The sequence below is a fragment of the Lissotriton vulgaris genome, unplaced genomic scaffold, assembly GCF_964263255.1.
Source record: "Lissotriton vulgaris unplaced genomic scaffold, aLisVul1.2 SCAFFOLD_975, whole genome shotgun sequence".
Taxonomy (NCBI): Eukaryota; Metazoa; Chordata; class Amphibia; order Caudata; family Salamandridae; genus Lissotriton; species Lissotriton vulgaris.
The window spans coordinates 317366-330031 of NW_028241737.1; the positions used below are offsets into that span (position 1 = coordinate 317366).

The window sequence follows — 12666 nt, forward strand, 5'->3', positions numbered from 1 at the left end:
AACATTTTGTGCATACTTGTGCACTTACCAGAATGTAGCGCCACCTTGTAGCTGTCGAAGGTAATTGCTGCTCACAAAATGTTTTATCAGAAGGCAAGTTGAGAGGAATCCTAGAGGCAGATGTCCATGGAAAGAGCCGCTCACTGCAGCAGGAATGTTGGATGCTTCAAATTCGCAGAGTTTCCTGTCCAACGTCCACAACGCTCCCAAACGCTCAAAAGCCTCACACCGGGCAAGCCCTCACCGGGTAGATTTCTGGCTCCCAGGTAAAGCCAAATCCTGAGCATGCTAGTGCTAGGATCACAGAGAGAGAGAGAGAGGGTTCATGACATGCTGTCTTGATAAAGGTCTGAAACGGCTAGTGCCTAAGAGTGTCTGACTTTCAGTTATGACTGATTGTGAGAGGGGAAGATGAAGTTTTTCTGTACCCAGCATGCCTTGCAATATACTTAGGCAAATGAGGTGAGAGCCGTACCAATCCCACGCTACTCTGCTTAATGCTCCCTATCTGCATAAAAAGAACACTTTCACAACAGAGCAGAGTGGCGCAGCGGAAGCGTGCTGGGCCCATAACCCAGAGGTCGATGGATCGAAACCATCCTCTGCTAATTTTTCTTGACTTTCCTTCCAAGGACCAAGCTGTCATTTCCACGCTGCCAGCAAGGAAAAGCACAAGCTTGTGCCAGCTATGTGAGAAAATACTTGTCAAATATCTGTGTCTGCTGAAATACAAGAGAGGGATCATCAAATGATCCACCCTGTACTTTGAAAGTAAAGACACACAATAATAAGCATAAATGACTGGTGGGACCTTCAAACACTTTTATGGGCAGGCTTTGAATTTCATTCTTTCCTTTTTGTTCTGCTCTTATCTATCTCCTGGGCATTTAATTGAATGTTCTGTATTTCTCTTCCCTGTTTTGCTTCCCATGCTGCCTCTATATATTCTTATCTATTATTTGTAATGCAGCTTTCCATTCTTCTCTTCTGCACAGCTTTGTCCTTGGTTTCAATCCCAGTTCCTTACCCTCTGCAAAAAACTTTCTATTGCTTTTCATGTTGGTATCTAAACCAAATGCACCATTGAAGCTGGTGCAAGATAGTCATTGAACTCAGGATCCTAATGTTAAGAACCGAGAGCGCACAGATCAGAGGGCGTTGGTGGTATAGTGGTGAGCATAGCTGCCTTCCAAGCAGTTGACCCGGGTTCGATTCCCGGCCAACGCAGTACAAATACTTATATATTCTGCAAGCAGGATATATTTTAATGCAACATGTCACAAAATGGAAATATAATGAACAGATTAATCAGCCGTTATATAAAAAATAAAGAAATATGTAGGCAAGCATCTCAATCGCCCCTTCTGCTATATTCATTGTCCTAATATATGATAAGTTTCATAAAGCAGAGTCACCACTCACATGTGCTGGTAAAAAATATTTACAGTGGGCAGACAATGAAAGGGCTGAGGCCCGACCACACATTATAACTCCAGCATCTCTATGTTAAAAACCATTTCCTAGGCAATATCTAGCCTCTGAAAACAATATGCAAGATCCATCGATAAATCTGGTGAAAGTCGCCAACATTTTGTGCATACTTGTGCCCTCACCTGAATGTAGCGCCACCTTGTAGACGTCGGAGGTAACTGCAGCTCAAAAAATGTTTCATCAGAGGGCAAGTTTAGAGGAATCCAAAAGGCAGATGTCCATGGAAAGAGCCCCCGACTGCAGCAGGAAGGTTGGATGCTTCAAATTTGCATAGTTTCCAGTCCAACGTCCTCTCATGTACCGAACGCTCCCAAACGCTCAAAAGCCTTACACCGGGCAAGCCCTCACCGGGTAGATCTCTGGCTCCCAGGTAAAGCCAAATCCTGAGCATGCTAGCACTAGGATCACAGAGAGAGAGAGACAGAGAGTGTTGGAGAGCTGCTGTCTTGATAAAGGCCTGAAACGGCTAGTGCGTAAGAGGGTCTGGACTATCAGTTATGACTGATTGTGAGAGGGGAAGATGAAGATTTTCTGCACCCAGCATGCCTTGCGATATAATTAGGCAAATGAGGTGAGAGCCCGACCAATGCCACTTCACTCCGCTGAATGCCTCCTCATCTGCATAAAGAGATCACCTTCATGAACGAGCAGAGTGGCGCAGCGGAAGCGTGCTGGGCCCATAACCCAGAGGTCGATGGATCGAAACCATCCTCTGCTAATTTTGCTTGACTTTCCTTCCAAGGACCAAGCTGTCATTTCCACACTGCCAGAAAGGAAAAGCGCAAGCTTGTGCCAGCTATGTGAGAAAAGACTTCTCAACTATCTGTGTCTGTGTAATACAAGAGTGTTCGTGAAAGGATCAACCCTGTACTTTGAAAGTAAAGACACACAACTATAACCATAAATGACTGGTGGGAGCTTCACACAACTTTCTGGGCATGCTTTGAATTTCATTCTTCCCTTTTTTTTCTGCTCTTATCTATCTCCTGGGCATTTCATGGAATGTTCTCTCTTTCTCTTCCCTGCTTTGCTTCCCATGCTGCCTATATATGCTGATTTCTACTTTTTGTACTGTTGCATTTCATTTCTTCTCTTCTGCACAACTTTGTCCTTGGTTTCAATCCCCAGTTCCTTACCCTCTGCAAAAAACGTTCTACTACTTCTCATGTTGGTATCGAAACCAAATGCACCATTGAAGCTGTTGCAAGATAGTCATTGATTTCGGTAACGTAATATTTAGAACCGAGAGCACACACATCAGAGGGCGTTGGTGGTATAGTGGTGAGCATAGCTGCTTCCCAAGCAGTTGACCCGGGTTCGATTCCCGGCCAACGCAGTGAAAATGCTTATATATTCTGCAAGCAGGACATATTTTAATGCAACATGTCTCAAAATGGAAATTTCATGAACAGATTAATCAGCCATATATAAAAAAATAAACAAATACATAGGCAAACATCTCAATCGCACCTTCTGATACATTCATTGTCCTAATATATGATAAGTTTTATAAAGCAGAGTCACAACTCACATGTGCTGGAAATAAATATGTTACAGTGGGCAAACAATGGAAGGGCTGAGGCCCGGCCAGACATTATAACTCCAACATCTCTATGTTAAAAAGCATTTCTAGGCAATATCTAGCCTCTGAAAAAAATATGCAAGATCCACCGATAAATCTGGCAAAAGTCCCTAACATTTTGTGCATACTTGTGCACTTACCAGAATGTAGCGCCACCTTGTAGCTGTCGAAGGTAATTGCTGCTCACAAAATGTTTTATCAGAAGGCAAGTTGAGAGGAATCCTAGAGGCAGATGTCCATGGAAAGAGCCGCTCACTGCAGCAGGAATGTTGGATGCTTCAAATTTGCATAGTTTCCAGTCCAACGTCCTCTCATGTACCGAACGCTCCCAAACGCTCAAAAGCCTCACACCGGGCAAGCCCTCACCGGGTAGATCTCTGGCTCCCAGGTAAAGCCAAATCCTGAGCATGCTAGTGCTAGGATCACAGAGAGAGAGAGAGAGGGTTCATGACATGCTGTCTTGATAAAGGTCTGAAACGGCTAGTGCCTAAGAGTGTCTGACTTTCAGTTATGACTGATTGTGAGAGGGGAAGATGAAGTTTTTCTGTACCCAGCATGCCTTGCAATATACTTAGGCAAATGAGGTGAGAGCCGTACCAATCCCACGCTACTCTGCTTAATGCTCCCTATCTGCATAAAAAGAACACTTTCACAACAGAGCAGAGTGGCGCAGCGGAAGCGTGCTGGGCCCATAACCCAGAGGTCGATGGATCGAAACCATCCTCTGCTAATTTTGCTTGACTTTCCTTCCAAGGACCAAGCTGTCATTTCCACGCTGCCAGCAAGGAAAAGCACAAGCTTGTGCCAGCTATGTGAGAAAATACTTGTCAAATATCTGTGTCTGCTGAAATACAAGAGAGGGATCATCAAATGATCCACCCTGTACTTTGAAAGTAAAGACACACAATAATAAGCATAAATGACTGGTGGGACCTTCAAACACTTTTATGGGCAGGCTTTGAATTTCATTCTTTCCTTTTTGTTCTGCTCTTATCTATCTCCTGGGCATTTAATTGAATGTTCTGTATTTCTCTTCCCTGTTTTGCTTCCCATGCTGCCTCTATATATTCTTATCTATTATTTGTAATGCAGCTTTCCATTCTTCTCTTCTGCACAGCTTTGTCCTTGGTTTCAATCCCAGTTCCTTACCCTCTGCAAAAAACTTTCTATTGCTTTTCATGTTGGTATCTAAACCAAATGCACCATTGAAGCTGGTGCAAGATAGTCATTGAACTCAGGATCCTAATGTTAAGAACCGAGAGCGCACAGATCAGAGGGCGTTGGTGGTATAGTGGTGAGCATAGCTGCCTTCCAAGCAGTTGACCCGGGTTCGATTCCCGGCCAACGCAGTACAAATACTTATATATTCTGCAAGCAGGATATATTTTAATGCAACATGTCACAAAATGGAAATATAATGAACAGATTAATCAGCCGTTATATAAAAAATAAACAAATATGTAGGCAAGCATCTCAATCGCCCCTTCTGCTATATTCATTGTCCTAATATATGATAAGTTTCATAAAGCAGAGTCACCACTCACATGTGCTGGTAAAAAATATTTACAGTGGGCAGACAATGAAAGGGCTGAGGCCAGACCACACATTATAAATCCAGCATCTCTATGTTAAAAACCATTTCCTAGGCAATATCTAGCCTCTGAAAACAATATGCAAGATCCATCGAAAAATCTGGTGAAAGTCGCCAACATTTTGTGCATACTTGTGCCCTCAACTGAATGTAGCGCCACCTTGTAGACGTCGGAGGTAACTGCAGCTCAAAAAATGTTTCATCAGCGGGCAAGTTTAGAGGAATCCAAAAGGCAGATGTCCATGGAAAGAGCCCCCGACTGCAGCAGGAAGGTTGGATGCTTCAAATTTGCATAGTTTCCAGTCCAACGTCCTCTCATGTACCGAACGCTCCCAACGCTCAAAAGCCTTACACCGGGCAAACCCTCACCGGGTAGATCTCTGGCTTCCAGGTAAAGCCAAATCCTGAGCATGCTAGCACTAGGATCACAGAGAGAGAGAGACAGAGAGTGTCGGAGAGCTGCTGTCTTGATAAAGGCCTGAAACGGCTAGTGCCTAAGAGGGTCTGGACTATCAGTTATGACTGATTGTGAGAGGGGAAGATGAAGATTTTCTGCACCCAGCATGCCTTGCGATATAATTAGGCAAATGAGGTGAGAGCCCGACCAATCCCACTTCACTCCGCTGAATGCCTCCTCATCTGCATAAAGAGATCACTTTCACGAACGAGCAGAGTGGCGCAGCGGAAGCGTGCTGGGCCCATAACCCAGAGGTCGATGGATCGAAACCATCCTCTGCTAATTTTGCTTGACTTTCCTTCCAAGGACCAAGCTGTCATTTCCACACTGCCAGAAAGGAAAAGCGCAAGCTTGTGCCAGCTATGTGAGAAAAGACTTCTCAACTATCTGTGTCTGTGTAATACAAGAGTGTTTGTGAAAGGATCAACCCTGTACTTTGAAAGTAAAGACACACAACTATAACCATAAATGACTGGTGGGAGCTTCACACAACTTTCTGGGCATGCTTTGAATTTCATTCTTCCCTTTTTTTTCTGCTCTTATCTATCTCCTGGGCATTTCATGGAATGTTCTCTCTTTCTCTTCCCTGCTTTGCTTCCCATGCTGCCTATATATGCTGATTTCTACTATTTGTACTGTTGCATTTCATTTCTTCTCTTCTGCACAACTTTGTCCTTGGTTTCAATCCCCAGTTCCTTACCCTCTGCAAAAAACGTTCTACTACTTCTCATGTTGGTATCGAAACCAAATGCACCATTGAAGCTGTTGCAAGATAGTCATTGATTTCGGGAACGTAATATTTAGAACCGAGAGCACACACATCAGAGGGCGTTGGTGGTATAGTGGTGAGCATAGCTGCTTCCCAAGCAGTTGACCCGGGTTCGATTCCCGGCCAACGCAGTGAAAATGCTTATATATTCTGCAAGCAGGATATATTTTAATGCAACATGTCTCAAAATGGAAATTTCATGAACAGATTATTCAGCCATATATAAAAAAAATAAACAAATACATAGGCAAACATCTCAATCGCACCTTCTGATACATTCATTGTCCTAATATATGATAAGTTTTATAAAGCAGAGTCACAACTCACATGTGCTGGAAATAAATATGTTACAGTGGGCAAACAATGGAAGGGCTGAGGCCCGGCCAGACATTATAACTCCAACATCTCTATGTTAAAAAGCATTTCTAGGCAATATCTAGCCTCTGAAAAAAATATGCAAGATCCACCGATAAATCTGGCAAAAGTCCCTAACATTTTGTGCATACTTGTGCACTTACCAGAATGTAGCGCCACCTTGTAGCTGTCGAAGGTAATTGCTGCTCACAAAATGTTTTATCAGAAGGCAAGTTGAGAGGAATCCTAGAGGCAGATGTCCATGGAAAGAGCCGCTCACTGCAGCAGGAATGTTGGATGCTTCAAATTTGCATAGTTTCCAGTCCAACGTCCTCTCATGTACCGAACGCTCCCAAACGCTCAAAAGCCTCACACCGGGCAAGCCCTCACCGGGTAGATCTCTGGCTCCCAGGTAAAGCCAAATCCTGAGCATGCTAGTGCTAGGATCACAGAGAGAGAGAGAGAGGGTTCATGACATGCTGTCTTGATAAAGGTCTGAAACGGCTAGTGCCTAAGAGTGTCTGACTTTCAGTTATGACTGATTGTGAGAGGGGAAGATGAAGTTTTTCTGTACCCAGCATGCCTTGCAATATACTTAGGCAAATGAGGTGAGAGCCGTACCAATCCCACGCTACTCTGCTTAATGCTCCCTATCTGCATAAAAAGAACACTTTCACAACAGAGCAGAGTGGCGCAGCGGAAGCGTGCTGGGCCCATAACCCAGAGGTCGATGGATCGAAACCATCCTCTGCTAATTTTTCTTGACTTTCCTTCCAAGGACCAAGCTGTCATTTCCACGCTGCCAGCAAGGAAAAGCACAAGCTTGTGCCAGCTATGTGAGAAAATACTTGTCAAATATCTGTGTCTGCTGAAATACAAGAGAGGGATCATCAAATGATCCACCCTGTACTTTGAAAGTAAAGACACACAATAATAAGCATAAATGACTGGTGGGACCTTCAAACACTTTTATGGGCAGGCTTTGAATTTCATTCTTTCCTTTTTGTTCTGCTCTTATCTATCTCCTGGGCATTTAATTGAATGTTCTGTATTTCTCTTCCCTGTTTTGCTTCCCATGCTGCCTCTATATATTCTTATCTATTATTTGTAATGCAGCTTTCCATTCTTCTCTTCTGCACAGCTTTGTCCTTGGTTTCAATCCCAGTTCCTTACCCTCTGCAAAAAACTTTCTATTGCTTTTCATGTTGGTATCTAAACCAAATGCACCATTGAAGCTGGTGCAAGATAGTCATTGAACTCAGGATCCTAATGTTAAGAACCGAGAGCGCACAGATCAGAGGGCGTTGGTGGTATAGTGGTGAGCATAGCTGCCTTCCAAGCAGTTGACCCGGGTTCGATTCCCGGCCAACGCAGTACAAATACTTATATATTCTGCAAGCAGGATATATTTTAATGCAACATGTCACAAAATGGAAATATAATGAACAGATTAATCAGCCGTTATATAAAAAATAAACAAATATGTAGGCAAGCATCTCAATCGCCCCTTCTGCTATATTCATTGTCCTAATATATGATAAGTTTCATAAAGCAGAGTCACCACTCACATGTGCTGGTAAAAAATATTTACAGTGGGCAGACAATGAAAGGGCTGAGGCCCGACCACACATTATAACTCCAGCATCTCTATGTTAAAAACCATTTCCTAGGCAATATCTAGCCTCTGAAAACAATATGCAAGATCCATCGATAAATCTGGTGAAAGTCGCCAACATTTTGTGCATACTTGTGCCCTCACCTGAATGTAGCGCCACCTTGTAGACGTCGGAGGTAACTGCAGCTCAAAAAATGTTTCATCAGAGGGCAAGTTTAGAGGAATCCAAAAGGCAGATGTCCATGGAAAGAGCCCCCGACTGCAGCAGGAAGGTTGGATGCTTCAAATTTGCATAGTTTCCAGTCCAACGTCCTCTCATGTACCGAACGCTCCCAAACGCTCAAAAGCCTTACACCGGGCAAGCCCTCACCGGGTAGATCTCTGGCTCCCAGGTAAAGCCAAATCCTGAGCATGCTAGCACTAGGATCACAGAGAGAGAGAGACAGAGAGTGTTGGAGAGCTGCTGTCTTGATAAAGGCCTGAAACGGCTAGTGCGTAAGAGGGTCTGGACTATCAGTTATGGCTGATTGTGAGAGGGGAAGATGAAGATTTTCTGCACCCAGCATGCCTTGCGATATAATTAGGCAAATGAGGTGAGAGCCCGACCAATGCCACTTCACTCCGCTGAATGCCTCCTCATCTGCATAAAGAGATCACCTTCATGAACGAGCAGTGTGGCGCAGCGGAAGCGTGCTGGGCCCATAACCCAGAGGTCGATGGATCGAAACCATCCTCTGCTAATTTTGCTTGACTTTCCTTCCAAGGACCAAGCTGTCATTTCCACACTGCCAGAAAGGAAAAGCGCAAGCTTGTGCCAGCTATGTGAGAAAAGACTTCTCAACTATCTGTGTCTGTGTAATACAAGAGTGTTCGTGAAAGGATCAACCCTGTACTTTGAAAGTAAAGACACACAACTATAACCATAAATGACTGGTGGGAGCTTCACACAACTTTCTGGGCATGCTTTGAATTTCATTCTTCCCTTTTTTTTCTGCTCTTATCTATCTCCTGGGCATTTCATGGAATGTTCTCTCTTTCTCTTCCCTGCTTTGCTTCCCATGCTGCCTATATATGCTGATTTCTACTTTTTGTACTGTTGCATTTCATTTCTTCTCTTCTGCACAACTTTGTCCTTGGTTTCAATCCCCAGTTCCTTACCCTCTGCAAAAAACGTTCTACTACTTCTCATGTTGGTATCGAAACCAAATGCACCATTGAAGCTGTTGCAAGATAGTCATTGATTTCGGGAACGTAATATTTAGAACCGAGAGCACACACATCAGAGGGCGTTGGTGGTATAGTGGTGAGCATAGCTGCTTCCCAAGCAGTTGACCCGGGTTCGATTCCGGGCCAACGCAGTGAAAATGCTTATATATTCTGCAAGCAGGACATATTTTAATGCAACATGTCTCAAAATGGAAATTTCATGAACAGATTAATCAGCCATATATAAAAAAATAAACAAATACATAGGCAAACATCTCAATCGCACCTTCTGATACATTCATTGTCCTAATATATGATAAGTTTTATAAAGCAGAGTCACAACTCACATGTGCTGGTAATAAATATGTTACAGTGGGCAAACAATGGAAGGGCTGAGGCCCGACCAGACATTATAACTCCAACATCTCTATGTTAAAAAGCATTTCTAGGCAATATCTAGCCTCTGAAAAAAATATGCAAGATCCACCGATAAATCTGGCAAAAGTCCCTAACATTTTGTGCATACTTGTGCACTTACCAGAATGTAGCGCCACCTTGTAGCTGTCGAAGGTAATTGCTGCTCACAAAATGTTTTATCAGAAGGCAAGTTGAGAGGAATCCTAGAGGCAGATGTCCATGGAAAGAGCCGCTCACTGCAGCAGGAATGTTGGATGCTTCAAATTCGCAGAGTTTCCTGTCCAACGTCCACAACGCTCCCAAACGCTCAAAAGCCTCACACCGGGCAAGCCCTCACCGGGTAGATCTCTGGCTCCCAGGTAAAGCCAAATCCTGAGCATGCTAGTGCTAGGATCACAGAGAGAGAGAGAGAGGGTTCATGACATGCTGTCTTGATAAAGGTCTGAAACGGCTAGTGCCTAAGAGTGTCTGACTTTCAGTTATGACTGATTGTGAGAGGGGAAGATGAAGTTTTTCTGTACCCAGCATGCCTTGCAATATACTTAGGCAAATGAGGTGAGAGCCGTACCAATCCCACGCTACTCTGCTTAATGCTCCCTATCTGCATAAAAAGAACACTTTCACAACAGAGCAGAGTGGCGCAGCGGAAGCGTGCTGGGCCCATAACCCAGAGGTCGATGGATCGAAACCATCCTCTGCTAATTTTTCTTGACTTTCCTTCCAAGGACCAAGCTGTCATTTCCACGCTGCCAGCAAGGAAAAGCACAAGCTTGTGCCAGCTATGTGAGAAAATACTTGTCAAATATCTGTGTCTGCTGAAATACAAGAGAGGGATCATCAAATGATCCACCCTGTACTTTGAAAGTAAAGACACACAATAATAAGCATAAATGACTGGTGGGACCTTCAAACACTTTTATGGGCAGGCTTTGAATTTCATTCTTTCCTTTTTGTTCTGCTCTTATCTATCTCCTGGGCATTTAATTGAATGTTCTGTATTTCTCTTCCCTGTTTTGCTTCCCATGCTGCCTCTATATATTCTTATCTATTATTTGTAATGCAGCTTTCCATTCTTCTCTTCTGCACAGCTTTGTCCTTGGTTTCAATCCCAGTTTCTTACCCTCTGCAAAAAACTTTCTATTGCTTTTCATGTTGGTATCTAAACCAAATGCACCATTGAAGCTGGTGCAAGATAGTCATTGAACTCAGGATCCTAATGTTAAGAACCGAGAGCGCACAGATCAGAGGGCGTTGGTGGTATAGTGGTGAGCATAGCTGCCTTCCAAGCAGTTGACCCGGGTTCGATTCCCGGCCAACGCAGTACAAATACTTATATATTCTGCAAGCAGGATATATTTTAATGCAACATGTCACAAAATGGAAATATAATGAACAGATTAATCAGCCGTTATATAAAAAATAAACAAATATGTAGGCAAGCATCTCAATCGCCCCTTCTGCTATATTCATTGTCTTAATATATGATAAGTTTCATAAAGCAGAGTCACCACTCACATGTGCTGGTAAAAAATATTTACAGTGGGCAGACAATGAAAGGGCTGAGGCCCGACCACACATTATAACTCCAGCATCTCTATGTTAAAAACCATTTCCTAGGCAATATCTAGCCTCTGAAAACAATATGCAAGATCCATCGATAAATCTGGTGAAAGTCGCCAACATTTTGTGCATACTTGTGCCCTCACCTGAATGTAGCGCCACCTTGTAGACGTCGGAGGTAACTGCAGCTCAAAAAATGTTTCATCAGAGGGCAAGTTTAGAGGAATCCAAAAGGCAGATGTCCATGGAAAGAGCCCCCGACTGCAGCAGGAAGGTTGGATGCTTCAAATTTGCATAGTTTCCAGTCCAACGTCCTCTCATGTACCGAACGCTCCCAAACGCTCAAAAGCCTTACACCGGGCAAGCCCTCACCGGGTAGATCTCTGGCTCCCAGGTAAAGCCAAATCCTGAGCATGCTAGCACTAGGATCACAGAGAGAGAGAGACAGAGAGTGTTGGAGAGCTGCTGTCTTGATAAAGGCCTGAAACGGCTAGTGCGTAAGAGGGTCTGGACTATCAGTTATGACTGATTGTGAGAGGGGAAGATGAAGATTTTCTGCACCCAGCATGCCTTGCGATATAATTAGGCAAATGAGGTGAGAGCCCGACCAATGCCACTTCACTCCGCTGAATGCCTCCTCATCTGCATAAAGAGATCACCTTCATGAACGAGCAGAGTGGCGCAGCGGAAGCGTGCTGGGCCCATAACCCAGAGGTCGATGGATCGAAACCATCCTCTGCTAATTTTGCTTGACTTTCCTTCCAAGGACCAAGCTGTCATTTCCACACTGCCAGAAAGGAAAAGCGCAAGCTTGTGCCAGCTATGTGAGAAAAGACTTCTCAACTATCTGTGTCTGTGTAATACAAGAGTGTTCGTGAAAGGATCAACCCTGTACTTTGAAAGTAAAGACACACAACTATAACCATAAATGACTGGTGGGAGCTTCACACAACTTTCTGGGCATGCTTTGAATTTCATTCTTCCCTTTTTTTTCTGCTCTTATCTATCTCCTGGGCATTTCATGGAATGTTCTCTCTTTCTCTTCCCTGCTTTGCTTCCCATGCTGCCTATATATGCTGATTTCTACTTTTTGTACTGTTGCATTTCATTTCTTCTCTTCTGCACAACTTTGTCCTTGGTTTCAATCCCCAGTTCCTTACCCTCTGCAAAAAACGTTCTACTACTTCTCATGTTGGTATCGAAACCAAATGCACCATTGAAGCTGTTGCAAGATAGTCATTGATTTCGGTAACGTAATATTTAGAACCGAGAGCACACACATCAGAGGGCGTTGGTGGTATAGTGGTGAGCATAGCTGCTTCCCAAGCAGTTGACCCGGGTTCGATTCCCGGCCAACGCAGTGAAAATGCTTATATATTCTGCAAGCAGGACATATTTTAATGCAACATGTCTCAAAATGGAAATTTCATGAACAGATTAATCAGCCATATATAAAAAAATAAACAAATACATAGGCAAACATCTCAATCGCACCTTCTGATACATTCATTGTCCTAATATATGATAAGTTTTATAAAGCAGAGTCACAACTCACATGTGCTGGTAATAAATATGTTACAGTGGGCAAACAATGGAAGGGCTGAGGCCCGACCAGACATTATAA

The 12666-nt window shown here is 43.6% G+C and overlaps 8 non-coding genes across 8 annotated transcripts; all 8 read left to right on the plus strand.

Annotated features, from left to right (window-relative positions):
• The first annotated feature begins 1155 nt into the window (after positions 1-1155).
• Positions 1156-1227, plus strand: TRNAG-UCC (transfer RNA glycine (anticodon UCC)). Its single transcript has one exon. It is a non-coding gene; the product is annotated as a tRNA-Gly (tRNA).
• A 1528-nt stretch (positions 1228-2755) lies between these two features.
• On the plus strand, positions 2756-2827 carry TRNAG-CCC (transfer RNA glycine (anticodon CCC)). The gene has a single exon. It is a non-coding gene; the product is annotated as a tRNA-Gly (tRNA).
• A 1523-nt stretch (positions 2828-4350) lies between these two features.
• Positions 4351-4422, plus strand: TRNAG-UCC (transfer RNA glycine (anticodon UCC)). Its single transcript has one exon. It is a non-coding gene; the product is annotated as a tRNA-Gly (tRNA).
• Positions 4423-5949: 1527 nt separating this feature from the next.
• Positions 5950-6021, plus strand: TRNAG-CCC (transfer RNA glycine (anticodon CCC)). Its single transcript has one exon. It is a non-coding gene; the product is annotated as a tRNA-Gly (tRNA).
• Positions 6022-7545: 1524 nt separating this feature from the next.
• TRNAG-UCC (transfer RNA glycine (anticodon UCC)) lies at positions 7546-7617 on the plus strand. The gene has a single exon. It is a non-coding gene; the product is annotated as a tRNA-Gly (tRNA).
• A 3113-nt stretch (positions 7618-10730) lies between these two features.
• Positions 10731-10802, plus strand: TRNAG-UCC (transfer RNA glycine (anticodon UCC)). Its single transcript has one exon. It is a non-coding gene; the product is annotated as a tRNA-Gly (tRNA).
• A 910-nt stretch (positions 10803-11712) lies between these two features.
• Positions 11713-11784, plus strand: TRNAM-CAU (transfer RNA methionine (anticodon CAU)). The gene has a single exon. It is a non-coding gene; the product is annotated as a tRNA-Met (tRNA).
• A 546-nt stretch (positions 11785-12330) lies between these two features.
• Positions 12331-12402, plus strand: TRNAG-CCC (transfer RNA glycine (anticodon CCC)). The gene has a single exon. It is a non-coding gene; the product is annotated as a tRNA-Gly (tRNA).
• Positions 12403-12666: the final 264 nt, after the last annotated feature.